This window comes from Perna viridis, chromosome 7, assembly GCF_037379345.1.
Source record: "Perna viridis isolate PV_CMFRI_1.1 ecotype Kerala chromosome 7, ASM3737934v1, whole genome shotgun sequence".
NCBI lineage: Eukaryota > Metazoa > Mollusca > Bivalvia > Mytilida > Mytilidae > Perna > Perna viridis.
In genome coordinates, this window is record NC_142451.1 from 34772467 (window position 1) to 34789136 (window position 16670).

General features: G+C 31.8%; 1 protein-coding gene across 3 annotated transcripts in view; it reads left to right on the top strand.

Annotated features, from left to right (window-relative positions):
* LOC148612439 (uncharacterized) overlaps positions 1-16670 on the top strand; it is a 128596-nt gene that overhangs the window by 21618 nt on the left and 90308 nt on the right. The window lies entirely within an intron of this gene.

The following is a 16670-nucleotide window of genomic DNA, read 5'->3' on the forward strand; positions in this document are numbered from 1 at the left end:
GTTCATATAAGGTGTACTTGTAATGCCCAGACAATGAATTTTGCCTACCTAATGTATACAGGATATTAATATTACCTGTATAATTTATTTGTAAATCCTGATACAGTATACACAACCTGCCTGTGAATTAGCAATTGATAGTAAATTGACAATTAACATCCTGTTGTCATTTATTAATTTGTATATTCCCTTCACATTATTATTTAACACAAAAAGGAAAGAAAGACTGAGTGAAAATAGAAGGATTAATACACAGATAGTAAATAGAGATGAAAAATAATTCTTACAAAATTTTTGGTGGATTTTTTTTTCAATAGGAATATCATCCTTTTTTCAAAATAGGACTGACCAATGGATCAAACAATTTCCACTGTTAATGATAGGTATACATATATTCCTGATTTGTCTGTAAAGAGCAGCTAAAGCTTTTTGTACTTATTTTATCAGATTTTTTATCGATAAACAAAACTTTCCATTATAATTTAACAGTATTCCAAGGTAACACATCCTTCTTCAGTATGTTCATCATAATTTTCATCATCAATTTGTTAATTTCATAATTTATATAAAAAAAAATAACCCTGAATAATTTCTCTTACCCAAGTATAAATATGTCCAATGTAAACCTAACTGGCTTTAAGTTTGCCATGAATAAAAACCAGTTATTTTTGTACATTATAGCGAGCGCAGCGAAGGGGTGTGAGCTCTACCGTTATTACAAGTACATTCTAACTTTCCCTTAAGGTTCCCCAATATACTAACGAAAAAAACTAATGTCCCGGAAGTAACAAAAAGTGACAGTCCTTACGGAGAAAATTCATCGTTTCCTTCAGTCAAACAAATTAAAAAATATAGGTTAAGATTACGTTTCATTAAAAATAGATTCATCTTTTTTGATAGTTTTCATGTCTTTTCTAATTTGTTTTACTCATTTAAAGAAGTGAATGTTATGTTTATAAAAACTTCGGGAAAAACCATGTGGAGGTTACAGACCACCAATTCAACCAATGAGCATTTGGAACGTACGCAAAAATAGTCCTATGCAGAAATTACCCCTGTTCCTCATAGTGCTGTGAAAAAAGTTCTCATCTTATTTAAAAAATTTAAACAGTTTCTGAAAGGAAAAACATTTCTGTATATTTTATAGGTGCATTTTGCTTCTTGTGATGTGAAGCCTAATCTCCATAATGATTTTTAAATATACCCCTATCTTGTGAAAACATTGAGATTTCCCATGCTATTTATAGACCCTTCACTTCCGGTGACCAGTACTGCACTGCAAGTCTGCTAACCCCACATGCCATTCTGAGGATTGTGAGCTGACATATGTAGAATCATGCTGATATATAGTCATCTGCAGGTTAAAGTTAAGGTAAAGTCCAGAGAAGCCATTGAATATTGTGAAATTAGCATAGAAGCCTATGGAAAGTGGAATTAGTGGTTTTTAGCCTGGATGTACGTTCGTGTATCTCCACTGTTCCACTGTTGCTGTTGTCAAGAACCTAACCCACCTCGGAAAAAAATAAAACTACGATTATTTTCTCAAAATCGAAGCATAGGTTTTCCAAGATAGGAAAGGCAATCATTTTCTTGTTCGGAATTTGCAGCTGTCGTCTAAAATGGATGTTGCTAGCAATGTCCTAAAGGGATAAAAAATGTAAAGCATTGCGAAGTGCTATAAAGTTATTGACCATTTTGACAGCGAGGGGAAAGGGGGGTATGGGGTCAGAATTTTGGGAAAAAAACTGTTCAAGTTGATCATGTATTAAAAAAAAACCTCTCCCATTAATTAACAAGACATATTTTCAAATAGAAGTATTGATTTTGCTTGCTGGTTAAATATAAATTAAAAATAATGCACTTGCGAAGCAAAAATTTTCATCCGGGCCTTTGAAGTCTTTGTAATGTCCACTATTATTTTTACGAGTCTCGCACAGACGGTACATATACAGTAAAGCTCATGGTGCTCGCCGATTTAGGCAATGCCTACCCCATATTATAAACTTTGTAAGGAGTGACCAGTCCCTGTAATATAAATTCCCTGACCACGGTAAGTGCAGCTTTAATTATTGAATATTACAATTACAGTGAACCTAATTCAAAAAAGATTCTTCAGATACAATAAATATTCCCCCTTCAAATAAAATACTACAAAAAGTTTCTAATTTTATAATGGGTAAACACCGCACGAGAATTCAGCTGTAGTTCCCAACCTGTGGAAAGGAGGAGACTGTTTCAGGAGCAGTTTAGTCAGAGCAAATAAGATTTTCTGGAGCAGAACAACTTACTGTAGTCGCAACTTAACGTATGCATTCATTGCTGTGTTGAATTCGTTTGCTTCTGAACGATTGCAGCATCAGCACTTATCTCGCTACTGGGACAAGGTCATCTCGCTACTGGGACAAGGTCATAGCGGGGAATGAACCGTATACTAAAGGCTAGAAACCGCTAATTCCACTTCCCATAGCCTTCTATGCTAATTTCGCAATATTCAATGGCTTCTCTGGACTTTACCTTAACTTTAACCTGCAGAGGACTATATATTAGCATAACTCTACATGTGTCAGCTCACAATCCTCAGAATGGCATGTGGGGTTAGCAGACTTGCAGTGCAGTACTGGTCACCGGAAGTGAAGTGTCTATAAATAGCATGGGAAATCTCAATGTTTTCACAAGATAGGGGTATATTTAGAAATCATTATGGGGATTAGGCTTCACATCACAAGAAGCAAAATGCACCTATAAAATGTACAGAAATGTTTTTCCTTTCAGAAACTGTTTAAATTTTTTTAATAAGATAAGAACTTTTTCACAGCACTATGAGGAACAGGGGTAATTTCTGCATAGGACTATTTATGCGTACGTTCCAAATGCTCATTGATTGAATTGGTGGTCTGTAACCTAGAGAGTCACTTTCTGTCTTAGAAAAAATAAATAACTATACAAGTATCTTCCTATACACATATTGAATGCATTTGCAAAGTTTCAGTGAAATGTGACAAGCACTTTTTTAAATATTTGATTTTTAAATATAGGGTAACCTAGTTGCGCGAGAAAAAAAGTGACAATATTCTGTCATACTTAAATGCATTAAATATTTGCAAAGAACTTTTTCTGACTTTTCAAATAAAAAAAATCAATCACGACTTGTTTTTTTAACAATATTAATAAAGAGATAGCCTTTAAAAGTAATCATTTTCTGAAAAATTGGTCTATTTTTAAAAATTTATGTTTGATATGCCCCCCCTTCTTGATCACATGTCAAAAACCCTAAATCTTTAAATTTTCACAAAAGGTGATATCTTTGGCTTTAAATTTGTAAATACAGTGTTTTTACAATAGAGCATGACAAGTAAAGGGCACCTAAAGCAAAAAAAGTACTCAAAAATGAATTTTCCATGTTGCCATAGGGAAATGCTTATATGTCCTTAACCGCAGTAATGAAAGTGAGTTTTTCCTCATTTCTAATCAAATTTTTCCTCGAATTTACACAAGACTTGATTTCAAGTGCTGATTACCACCATATTTAGGTAAATATAGCCCTCAAAGTTAAATATTTGATATTTTTACTAAATTTTCTACACTTTTCTCAAGAAGGACATAAAATTCAGCCAAAAAGACCAATTTTCCATAATTTGGACCTATAACTTAAAAAAATGCATATTTTGAAGGACTTTTGTAGTGTATTCCTCTCATAGCAAAGTTTACAAAATCTTCAAGTAGTTTAAAGCTATTCCAAGAAATTTTTCATTTTGCCATGGCGTCAGTTTAAGGCTAGAAACCACTAATTCCTCTTCCCATAGCCTTCTATGCTAATTTCACAATATTCAATGGCTTCTCTGGACTTTACCTTAACTTTAACCTGCAGAGGACTATATATCAGCATGATTCTACATGTGTCAGCTCACAATCCTCAGAATGGCATGTGGGGTTAGCAGACTTGCAGTGCAGTACTGGTCACCGGAAGTGAAGTGTCTATAAATAGCATGGGAAATCTCAATGTTTTCACAAGATAGGGGTATATTTAGAAATCATTATGGAGATTAGGCTTCACATCACAAGAAGCAAAATGCACCTATAAAATGTACAGAAATGTTTTTCCTTTCAGAAACTGTTTAAATTTTTTAAATAAGATGAGAACTTTTTTCACAGCACTATGAGGAACAGGGGTAATTTCTGCATAGGACTATTTATTCGTTCGTTCCAAATGCTCATTGGTTGAATTGATGGTCTGTAACCAAAAGCGTCTTGCATTGTGCCATGCGTGATTTCGCCACCCCGTTTCGCCACTGACAATACATATCCGAGGTTTTCTCTGTAATTATCCTTTCGTATCACACTTATTGTTTTATCGATGGGGGAACGCATAATATGAGCATTCCAGTAACGTAGTAAATAGTTGTACAAAAAGTTATTTCATAGGCTAGCGAAAGAGTTAAATTTAGGTAAATGCTATATATATAATATAAATCCTTGGGCTAGCGAATGAAACTGCACTTTCTTGGGACTTTGTCTTGATTAAACATATATTGTACGTGTAAATTTTAATACACCCAGATCTAACGTAAGATGCTGGCATTTCCGTTCGTCCATAGGATGGTACCATATCAGAAAATAACGTCCATGCAAGCGAGCTGCAGTAATTCGTTTTTGTAATGTAAATTAAAGCATGGACTGTAAAATCATTGGCGACAGTTATACGCATAGACCTGTAATTAATTATAACTCCCTGTTTCATGTACGGTTTTAATTCACTAGTAAAATTATAAAAACCTTATATAAATTAATAGAAAAAAAAACTCATTCACTAGTAAGCAGATCCTTTCAGTAAATATAATTATACACAAGGACTTTTATAATAGTCTATCAAAATCCTTTGGTTGTTATATCCAAAAAAGAAGTATTAAAAATGATATAATTGGATTAATGTGGATAATTTCATGCAAAATTTTGTCGAAAATGAGAAAATAATATAGTATGACACACCCTTTTTTTCTAGACCCACCCGAATAGAATCGCCCTGAGGTAATTATAAAACTTTTAATTGTTTTATGGCTCACACAGAACAGGTGACTCAACAGGTGGCAGGATTTACCTGTCCAATATTGCAGTAGAAGATGTTCGTTCCGTTACAGTTTTGATCATCCGTGTGTGTGTGTGTATAGTGTAAAAAAGTGCGTTCCTGTTATATACCAGAAGCTTTCACAGATGAGGTGATGACAAAGGTATTCTAGTATATTCCAACATTCCAGTAAAAATCCTTAATTGTATATGGTTATTAGCAAAATCGTCTACATACATGTAGGGAAACTAAAGCTCTAAAGTTCGTCATACCTCTGGTTATAGCTACAATTTATATGATATGCATTAAATTGTATTGTACATACGTGTAGGAAGATTCACCCGTTCTACTTTTCGGAACACTATGATGGAATCTATATGTACAATCTATACCTGGTGTACACTGAACACACTATTTTGTACAGTACATATTGGTTACCAAGTGTCTACACGTTGAAGTTCAATGAAAGTGTACATTGCCCGTTATACGATTCAACTTTTGTGCCAATTGAATAAAAACTAGTTTAATTGTCCAAACATATTTCCCCCGTGGTTGAATTGCGCTTAAAAAGATTGACACTAATTGTGCCAGTTTACCCGTAAAAAGTAGTGATATAAACTATTTCATAAAAATATGAAAATAAAATGAAAGTTAAGAATATATCCAAAAAATGTCTAAAAGATATACTCTACACTTAGATAGATTTACCTTGTATTGGGTCTGGTTTTGAAATGTCTTTTAAATGAACACTAACTCCGCCAGGATAACTCGTTGGTCCCAAGTCTGGATAAAAGGAGAAGGATCCATGTTCTCCATGTTCATATGTTTAAATATTTTCATATTTCGAGATATGTTAAATTAAATTATTTCGATACTTATTATTATAATGATATCGAATGAATTGCGAATTTACATTTATTTTGGCACAATTCAACTACGAAATTTGAAAATAAACTGGCAAAATAGAGTTCCTTTTTTGGTAGCAATGGAAGATTGCCCCATTTAATGTGACAAAGTTTGTACCCCAGTAAGTAACAATTATTTAAATCATTGGTCTCCTGCAATATTTACTGACATATATAAATACAAGTACTTTCTTCTAAAGTTACAGTGTGTATTGTTGACAACCGTAAAACTTTGAATGTTGGTTCATTGATCGTTTGTTGACTGTATTTAAAAATATGAGACTAGTACATTTTTCAAGTCAGAAGTACCGTACTTACTACTTATTCCCCTACTGTACATCATGTACTGCATGTATGTAAATTTACCCGTACCATAGACTTGTTATTGATTAGGCCATAAATTACAGCTCATGCAATTAGCCTTACACAGGACTTATTGGGTATATATTCAGATGCATGTGTTGCCATTTCGCCTTAGCTGTGAATTACAGATAAAAATATAACAAGAATAGGTATGGGGTATATGTCAAAGAGACAACAACCCCAATGGGATGAAAATGTCAGCCCAAGGCCACCTTTGGGTCTTCAATTAACGACAAGGAAATCCTCATACCACAAGTTTAAACATACAAAAAGTTATGTCCCTATCATATGTAAAATCAATTCCAATTTTTCCCATGCACGGTTGAGAGCCACGGTGCATCATATGTCATACAATAGGGACACAACCAATGTCATGCCAGAAACTGTTTTAAAATATAGCGGTCCAATTTCTATTTAAAGACTCCAAGACTTCACTGTTAATACCAAAAAATGTCATCCCTTAAAGATTTGACAAGAATATCATAATGTTATATCCTTTACGAATAAGCCTATTCAACGGTTTAGTTTACTTATTGGGCGAGTATCGAGCTTTCCGTGCTATTTGTAGAATATTACCGTAAAAGAAAGGGTGAGAGACATACATGAATATTTGTCCATAACAAATGAATGGTAATTTACAAAGTTACCGAAGTGATAAACCCTATAAAAGAGTCAAAATGAAAAGTCATAGCATAGCATTTAAATGTTATTATCAAAGTAAAACCGTAAAGTTTTCAACCATCGCAATGGTCATCGTCACTCGGTACAGACATTTCATTTGGAAATCGAGGATTAAACCAGGCTTTATGGTGGCTGTCCTTGGTCCCCTTATATTTTTTTTTAATGTGACATTTGTGCATAAGAAATAATCAAACAAATAGTTGCTTAACATATTTGCGACAAAAGTGAATAGAGTATATCATTTTCATAATTTTCTTGGGTAAATTTAGGGCCCTTTGTCAGCTCCTATTTTGTAAATCTCTGGATCTGCCACACGAAACACGTAGGAAGCCATGTTACGGGATGTATTTATTACCTGGGTTATAAGTGCCCCCAGCTAAACCGACAACTTCCTGTATATTGTACGTAATTAACAGTAAAAAACGGAATATCGAGCTGTTAAAACATGTAGTAATTTTCTCGTAATTAACGAAAATTTTAGTTTTACTTATACATAACTGCAGAGTTTGATTTTTTAAATTCATTGTAAAGATCAATTCAAATCAATTTCTGTATAAGTTTAGTAAGGCAATCATGCTCACCAGTACAATGCTACAACAAACAACAGTACATATCTCAGTATTCTAACAACTAAACGGAAGTTAATACACGTTAGAATTGCAAACACACAATCAAAAATAAAGTAATTAAGTTAAGACTATAAATGCATGGAAAAGGAACCTACATAAATTACGCATCACCTTGAAATTTCCAGTGATTTTAAAATATATGCATGTACTATATTTTGAAAGAGGAGGGGCTTCTAAAATAATAAGGCTAAACATACTGGCGTTGAACAACTCAATACAAAATGAAATTCATTCTCGACGCTTTTCATTGTGCACAAAGCACGCTATCTATTTATCATCTCTATACCATAGTAACGCACAGTTTCAACAAATAAGGAATGTGATGATTTTCTTAATTTACATCTAGTAAGACATTTTTTGTGTTAAATATTTTTGCAGACTTGGTACAACTTCAGGTAGGTACTTTCTCACATAAAATACAGTACAAATGTTTTTTTGTTAAAATGTAGATATGGATAGTTATGTGATCAGTAACTGTTTCTAAACAAGAAATAAAATTAAATTTGGTTGGTTTTTGACGTGCTGTCTGATTTTTAAAAAGCCTGCTAAAATGTTCTTATGATTAAAATACTAGAAGTGTGAAATGTGGTGCACCATAGAACGTTTCCATGTGTTGTTATATTTTGATCTGTGGTCAAATCTTATCTTGTTACATTATACCATAATTCGTTTCTTTTCCCTGTATTTCCAAACTCATTGAGAAACTCTTCGCATAAGGTCTCAGTATCGTATTAATTTTCCCATAGACTTCTATAGTGAAGTGCATATTTTTAGGATTTTAAAAAAAATATGTAAATTGATTCAATAAAACTTTCACTTATGTAACATTTCTAAGGACATGTGAAAAAATAATTTCCCGCAAAGAAAATAGGGTGAGTCCACGAAGATCGGACAGAAAAGTAGTCTCAAACTATAAATAGCCATTTTCCCTACTTTCACTTTCGTTTTGCACTCACCAAACCTATCTTTTCAGTGGAACATTTTTATGATATTATGTTAGATTTTCTTTTAAAAAAGTTCTTCATCTTACAGTGTGATGTTTGCTCTATTTTATAAGTCATTGTTCATATCTTTTGACAAAATATTAGTTTGTAGAGAGGCAAAAAGAAAATGCACTATATTTTTATAGCATCCATGTTTTGACTTACACTTGCTCAGGGATATACAATACGATACTGGTACCTATTACTAATAATCATTTCAACATAATCATAAAAGTTGTTGTTTTTCTGCTAGAGTATTCATTTTCATACTTAAAATTCAGAATATCATTGCCCTGCTATAAACATGAGTTTTCTATTAAAATTTTTATATAGGTACCCTATTCCAGGCATGAGACTAATATCTCAATGTTAGCCAGAAAATATTACTTTTGATAAAAAGCTGCTGCATTAGTCAAACTAAGCAAATTTGTGGTTTATTCTGACATGGTAGATACATGAGCTGTACTATGAGTTCCAAATCATTATTTAATCCCCACTTGTGAGTTCCATATATGGAAATATTAATATCCGAACCTCCTTTTTTGTCTTTAACTCAAGGGAGCCTCTTGTTTAAAGTAAAGTATAATGACCGGTACAACCAACTGTTTTAAACTATAGATATGGTCATTTCAATTATAATAAACCCAAAAAAAATTATACCAATATCATAGTTTTAAAAAAATATAGCTTTTCATATGCAGAAAATACAGATTTTCAGCCATTTTGGTACCCCAGGCAGATACAAATGGACCTCAATATGACAGGAAAAGGACTTTTTCTTTAAAACAGATAGCTATGATGCAAGAAAAATAGTTTATTGGTATAAATATTATAATAACAACTGTCTGCTTCAGATACTTTTTGAAAAAATTCAGTTTTTATATAAAAAAAAACACCTTTATTTTTCTTGCCGCATTAGAATCTGTCCATTTGAACCACTAAAAAAAGTCCACTAAAAAATTGGCTGTTGACTTTTGTGACATTTCTGTCTTTAAATCAACCACACAGTTCTATGGCAACTCATTTTAGCTATTTATTTGATAGAAAAACAAAAAATAAAAAAAAAATACCCATTTTTTCATATATAAGAGGCAATGTATGGAAAATGACTATTTTCAAGTCCTAACCACATACTTAAAATGTGTTGTAACTTGAAAACTATCCTTTATGCAGGAGTATTACTTGCTTTAGGTTACATGAATATAGATATGCTCATCATAAACAGTCAAGAGAATAATTTTATTGAACTGATATTATACAAATTCATGAAAACAAAGTGCATTTCCAAATTTGGTAAAGATTAACCATAAATGCAAAAAACCAGAGCTACCATAAAAAATCAGGTTCAAAAGTTGGCTAATTCATCTTAAAAGTGTTACCTGCATTGGGGTACTACTTTCTCAGCTGGTAAAGACCACTTGCTGAATATCCAACTTTACTTGAAAAACTGGCTTACTACTAATAATCATTTCAATACAGGTTACAGACCACCAATTCAACCAATGAGCATTTGGAACGTACGCAAAAATAGTCCTACGCAGAAATTACCCCAGTTCCTCATAGTGCTGTGAAAAAAAGTTCTCATCTCATTTAAAAAATTTAAACAGTTTCTGAAAGGAAAAACATTTCTGTACATTTTATAGGTGCATTTTTCTTCTTGTGATGTGAAGCCTAATCTCCATAATGATTTCTAAATATACCCCTATCTTGTGAAAACACTGGGATTTCCCATGCTACTTATAGACACTTCACTTCCGGTGACCAGTACTGCACTGCAAGTCTGCTAACCCCACATGCCATTCTGAGGATTGTGAGCTGACATATGTAGAATCATGCTGATATATAGTCATCTGCAGGTTAAAGTTAAGGTAAAGTCCAGAGAAGCCATTGAATATTGTGAAATTAGCATAGAAGGCTATGGGAAGTGGAATTAGTGGTTTTTAGCCTTAAGCAGAGGCCATGGCAAAATGATAAGTTTCTTGGAATAGCTTTAAACTACTTGAAGATCTTGTAAACTTTGCTATGAGAGGAATACACTACAAAAATCCTTCAAAATATGCATTTTTTTAAGTTATAGGTCCAAATTATGGAAAATTGGTCTTTTTGGCTGAATTTTATGTCCTATCTTGTGAAAAGTGTAGACAATTTAATGAAAATATCAAATATTTAACTTTGAGGGTTATATTTACTTAAATATGGTGGTAATCAGCACTTGAAATCAAGTTTTGTGTAAATTTGAGCAAAAATTTGATTAGAAATGAGGAAAAACTCACTTTCATTACTGCGGTTAAGGACATATAAGCATTTCCCTATGGCAACATGGAAAATGCATTTTTGAGTACTTTTTTTGCTTTAGGTGCCCTTTACTTGTCATGTTTTATTGTGAAAACACTGTATTTACAAATTTAAAGCCAAAGATATCACCTTTTGCGAAAATTTAAAGATTTAGGGTTTTTGACATGTGATCAAGAAAAAGGGGGAGGCATGTCAGACATAAATTTTTAAAAATAGACCAATTTTTCAGAAAATGACTACTTTTAAAGGCTATCTCTTTATTAATATTGTTAGAAAACAAGTTGTGATTGATTTTTTTTATTTGAAAAGTCAGAAAAAGTTCTTTGCAAATATTAAATGCATTTAAGTATGGTAGAATATTGTCACTTTTTTGCTCGTGCAACTTGGTTACCCTATATTTAAAAATCAAATATTTAAAAAAGTGCTTGTCACATTTCACTGAAACTTTGCAAATGCATTCAGTATGTGTATAGGAAGATACTTGTATAGTTATTTATTTTTTCTAAGACAGAAAGTGACTCTTTAGGTTACAGACCACCAATTCAACCAATGAGCATTTGGAACGTACGCAAAAATAGTCCTACGCAGAAATTACCCCAGTTCCTCATAGTGCTGTGAAAAAAAGTTCTCATCTCATTTAAAAAATTTAAACAGTTTCTGAAAGGAAAAACATTTCTGTACATTTTATAGGTGCATTTTGCTTCTTGTGATGTGAAGCCTAATCTCCATAATGATTTCTAAATATACCCCTATCTTGTGAAAACACTGGGATTTCCCATGCTATTTATAGACACTTCACTTCCGGTGACCAGTACTGCACTGCAAGTCTGCTAACCCCACATGCCATTCTGAGGATTGAGAGCTGACATATGTAGAATCATGCTGATATATAGTCATCTGCAGGTTAAAGTTAAGGTAAAGTCCAGAGAAGCCATTGAATATTGTGAAATTAGCATAGAAGCCTATGGGAAGTGGAATTAGTGGTTTTTAGCCTACAATCATAAAAGTTGTTGTTTTTCTGCTAGAGTATTCATTTTCATACTGAAAATTCAGAATATCATTGCCCTGCTATAAACATGAGTTTTCTATTAAAATTTTTATATAGGTACCCTATTCCAGGCATGAGACTAATATCTCAATGTTAGCCAGAAAATATTACTTTTGATAAAAAGCTGCTGCATTAGTCAAACTAAGCAAATTTGTGGTTTATTCTGACATGGTAGATACATGAGCTGTACTATGAGTTCCAAATCATTATTTAATCCCCACTTGTGAGTTCCATATATGGAAATATTAATATCCAAACCTCCTTTTTTGTCTTTAACTCAAGGGAGCCTCTTGTTTAAAGTAAAGTATAATGACCGGTACAACCAACTGTTTTAAACTATAGATATGGTCATTTCAATTATAATAAACCAAAAAAAAAATTATACCAACATCATAGTTTTAAAAAAAATATAGCTTTTCATATGCAGAAAATACAGATTTTCAGCCATTTTGGTACCCCAGGCAGATACAAATGGACCTCAATATGACAGGAAAAGGACTTTTTCTTTAAAACAGATAGCTATGATGCAAGAAAAATAGTTTATTGGTATAAATATTATAATAACAACTGTCTGCTTCAGATACTTTTTGAAAAAAATCAGTTTTTATATAAAAAAAACACCTTTATTTTTCTTGCCGCATTAGAATCTGTCCATTTGAACCACTAAAAAAAGTCCACTAAAAAATTGGCTGTTGACTTTTGTGACATTTCTGTCTTTAAATCAACCACACAGTTCTATGGCAACTCATTTTAGCTATTTATTTGATAGAAAAACAAAAAATAAAAAAAAATATTCATTTTTCTCATATATAAGAGGCAATGTATGGAAAATGACTATTTTCAAGTCCTAACCACATACTTAAAATGTGTTGTAACTTGAAAACTATCCTTTATGCAGGAGTATTACTTGCTTTAGGTTCCATGAATATAGATATGCTCATCATAAACAGTCAAGAGAATAATTTTATTGAACTGATATTATACAAATTCATGAAAACAAAGTGCATTTCCAAATTTGGTAAAGATTAACCATAAATGCAAAAAACTAGAGCTACCATAAAAAATCAGGTTCAAAAGTTGGCTAATTCATCTTAAAAGTGTTACCTGCATTGGAGTACTACTTTTTCAGCTGGTAAAGACCACTTGCTGAATATCCAACTTTACTTGAAAAACTGGCTTACTAGGTCTCAGTATCGTATTAATTTTCCCATAGACTTCTATAGTGAAGTGCATATTTTTAGGATTTTTAAAAAAAATATGTAAATTGATTCAATAAAACTTTCACTTATGTAACATTTCTAAGGACATGTGAAAAAATAATTTCCCACAAAGAAAATAGGGTGAGTCCACGAAGATCGGACAGAAAAGTAGTCTCAAACTATAAATAGCCATTTTCCCTACTTTCACTTTCGTTTTGCACTCAACAAACCAACCTTTTCAGTGGAACATTTTTATGATATTATGTTAGATTTTCTTTTAAAAAAGTTCTTCATCTTACAGTGTGATGTTTGCTCTATTTTATAAGTCATTGTTCATATCTTTTGACAAAATATTAGTATGTAGAGAGGCAAAAAGAAAATGCACTATATTTTTATAGCATCCATGTTTTGACTTACACTTGCTCAGGGATATACAATACGATACTGGTACCTATTACTAATAATCATTTCAATATAATCATAAAAGTTGTTGTTTTTCTGCTAGAGTATTCATTTTTATACTTAAAATTCAGAATATCATTGCCCTCCTATAAACATGAGTTTTCTATTAAAATTTTTATATAGGTACCCTATTCCAGGCATGAGACTAATATCTCAATGTTAGCCAGAAAATATTACTTTTGATAAAAAGCTGCTGCATTAGTCAAACTAAGCAAATTTGTGGTTTATTCTGACATGGTAGATACATGAGCTGTACTATGAGTTCCAAATCATTATTTAATCCCCACTTGTGAGTTCCATATATGGAAATATTAATATCCGAAACTCCTTTTTTGTCTTTAACTCAAGGGAGCCTCTTGTTTAAAGTAAAGTATAATGACCGGTACAACCAACTGTTTTAAACTATAGATATGGTCATTTCAATTATAATAAACCAAAAAAAAATTATACCAATATCATAGTTTTAAAAAAATATAGCTTTTCATATGCAGAAAATACCAGATTTTCAGCCATTTTGGTACCCCAGGCAGATACAAATGGACCTCAATATGACAGGAAAAGGACTTTTTCTTTAAAACAGATAGCTATGATGCAAGAAAAATAGTTTATTGGTATAAATATTATAATAACAACTGTCTGCTTCAGATACTTTTTGAAAAAAATCAGTTTTTATATAAAAAAAAACACCTTTATTTTTCTTGCCGCATTAGAATCTGTCCATTTGAACCACTAAAAAAAGTCCACTAAAAAATTGGCTGTTGACTTTTGTGACATTTCTGTCTTTAAATCAACCACACAGTTCTATGGCAACTCATTTTAGCTATTTATTTGATAGAAAAACAAAAAATAAAAAAAAATATTCATTTTTTCATATATAAGAGGCAATGTATGGAAAATGACTATTTTCAAGTCCTAACCACATACTTAAAATGTGTTGTAACTTGAAAACTATCCTTTATGCAGGAGTATTACTTGCTTTAGGTTACATGAATATAGATATGCTCATCATAAACAGTCAAGAGAATAATTTTATTGAACTGATATTATACAAATTCATGAAAACAAAGTGCATTTCCAAATTTGGTAAAGATTAACCATAAATGCAAAAAACCAGAGCTACCATAAAAAATCAGGTTCAAAAGTTGGCTAATTCATCTTAAAATTGTTACCTCCATTGGAGTACTACTTTTTCAGCTGGTATAGACCACTTGCTGAATATCCAACTTTACTTGAAAAACTGGCTTACTAGGTCTCAGTATCGTATTAATTTTCCCATAGACTTCTATAGTGAAGTGCATATTTTTAGGATTTTTAAAAAAAATATGTAAATTGATTCAATAAAACTTTCACTTATGTAACATTTCTAAGGACATGTGAAAAAATAATTTCCCGCATAGAAAATAGGGTGAGTCCACGAAGATCGGACAGAAAAGTAGTCTCAAACTATAAATAGCCATTTTCCCTACTTTCACTTTCGTTTTGCACTCACCAAACCAATCTTTTCAGTGGAACATTTTTATGATATTATGTTAGATTTTCTTTTAAAAAAGTTCTTCATCTTACAGTGTGATGTTTGCTCTATTTTATAAGTCATTGTTCATATCTTTTGACAAAATATTAGTATGTAGAGAGGCAAAAAGAAAATGCACTATATTTTTATAGCATCCATGTTTTGACTTACACTTGCTCAGGGATATACAATACGATACTGGTACCTATTACTAATAATCATTTCAATATAATCATAAAAGTTGTTGTTTTTCTGCTAGAGTATTCATTTTCATACTGAAAATTCAGAATATCATTGCCCTGCTATAAACATGAGTTTTCTATTAAAATTTTTATATAGGTACCCTATTCCAGGCATGAGACTAATATCTCAATGTTAGCCAGAAAATATTACTTTTGATAAAAAGCTGCTGCATTAGTCAAACTAAGCAAATTTGTGGTTTATTCTGACATGGTAGATACATGAGCTGTACTATGAGTTCCAAATCATTATTTAATCCCCACTTGTGAGTTCCATATATGGAAATATTAATATCCGAACCTCCTTTTTTGTCTTTAACTCAAGGGAGCCTCTTGTTTAAAGTAAAGTATAATGACCGGTACAACCAACTGTTTTAAACTATAGATATGGTCATTTCAATTATAATAAATCCAAAAAAAATTATACCAACATCATAGTTTTAAAAAAATATAGCTTTTCATATGCAGAAAATACCAGATTTTCAGCCATTTTGGTACCCCAGGCAGATACAAATGGACCTCAATATGACAGGAAAAGGACTTTTTCTTTAAAACAGATAGCTATGATGCAAGAAAAATAGTTTATTGGTATAAATATTATAATAACAACTGTCTGCTTCAGATACTTTTTGAAAAAAATCAGTTTTTATATAAAAAAAACACCTTTATTTTTCTTGCCGCATTAGAATCTGTCCATTTGAACCACTAAAAAAAGTCCACTAAAAAATTGGCTGTTGACTTTTGTGACATTTCTGTCTTTAAATCAACCACACAGTTCTATGGCAACTCATTTTAGCTATTTATTTGATAGAAAAACAAAAAATAAAAAAAAATATTCATTTTTTCATATATAAGAGGCAATGTATGGAAAATGACTATTTTCAAGTCCTAACCACATACTTAAAATGTGTTGTAACTTGAAAACTATCCTTTATGCAGGAGTATTACTTGCTTTAGGTTACATGAATATAGATATGCTCATCATAAACAGTCAAGAGAATAATTTTATTGAACTGATATTATACAAATTTATGAAAACAAAGTGCATTTCCAAATTTGGTAAAGATTAACCATAAATGCAAAAAACCAGAGCTACCATAAAAAATCAGGTTCAAAAGTTGGCTAATTCATCTTAAAAGTGTTACCTGCATTGGGGTACTACTTTTTCAGCTGGTAAAGACCACTTGATGAATATCCAACTTTACTTGAAAAACTGGCTTACTAGGTCTCAGTATCGTATTAATTTTCCCATAGACTTCTATAGTGAAGTGCATATTTTTAGGATTTAAAAAAA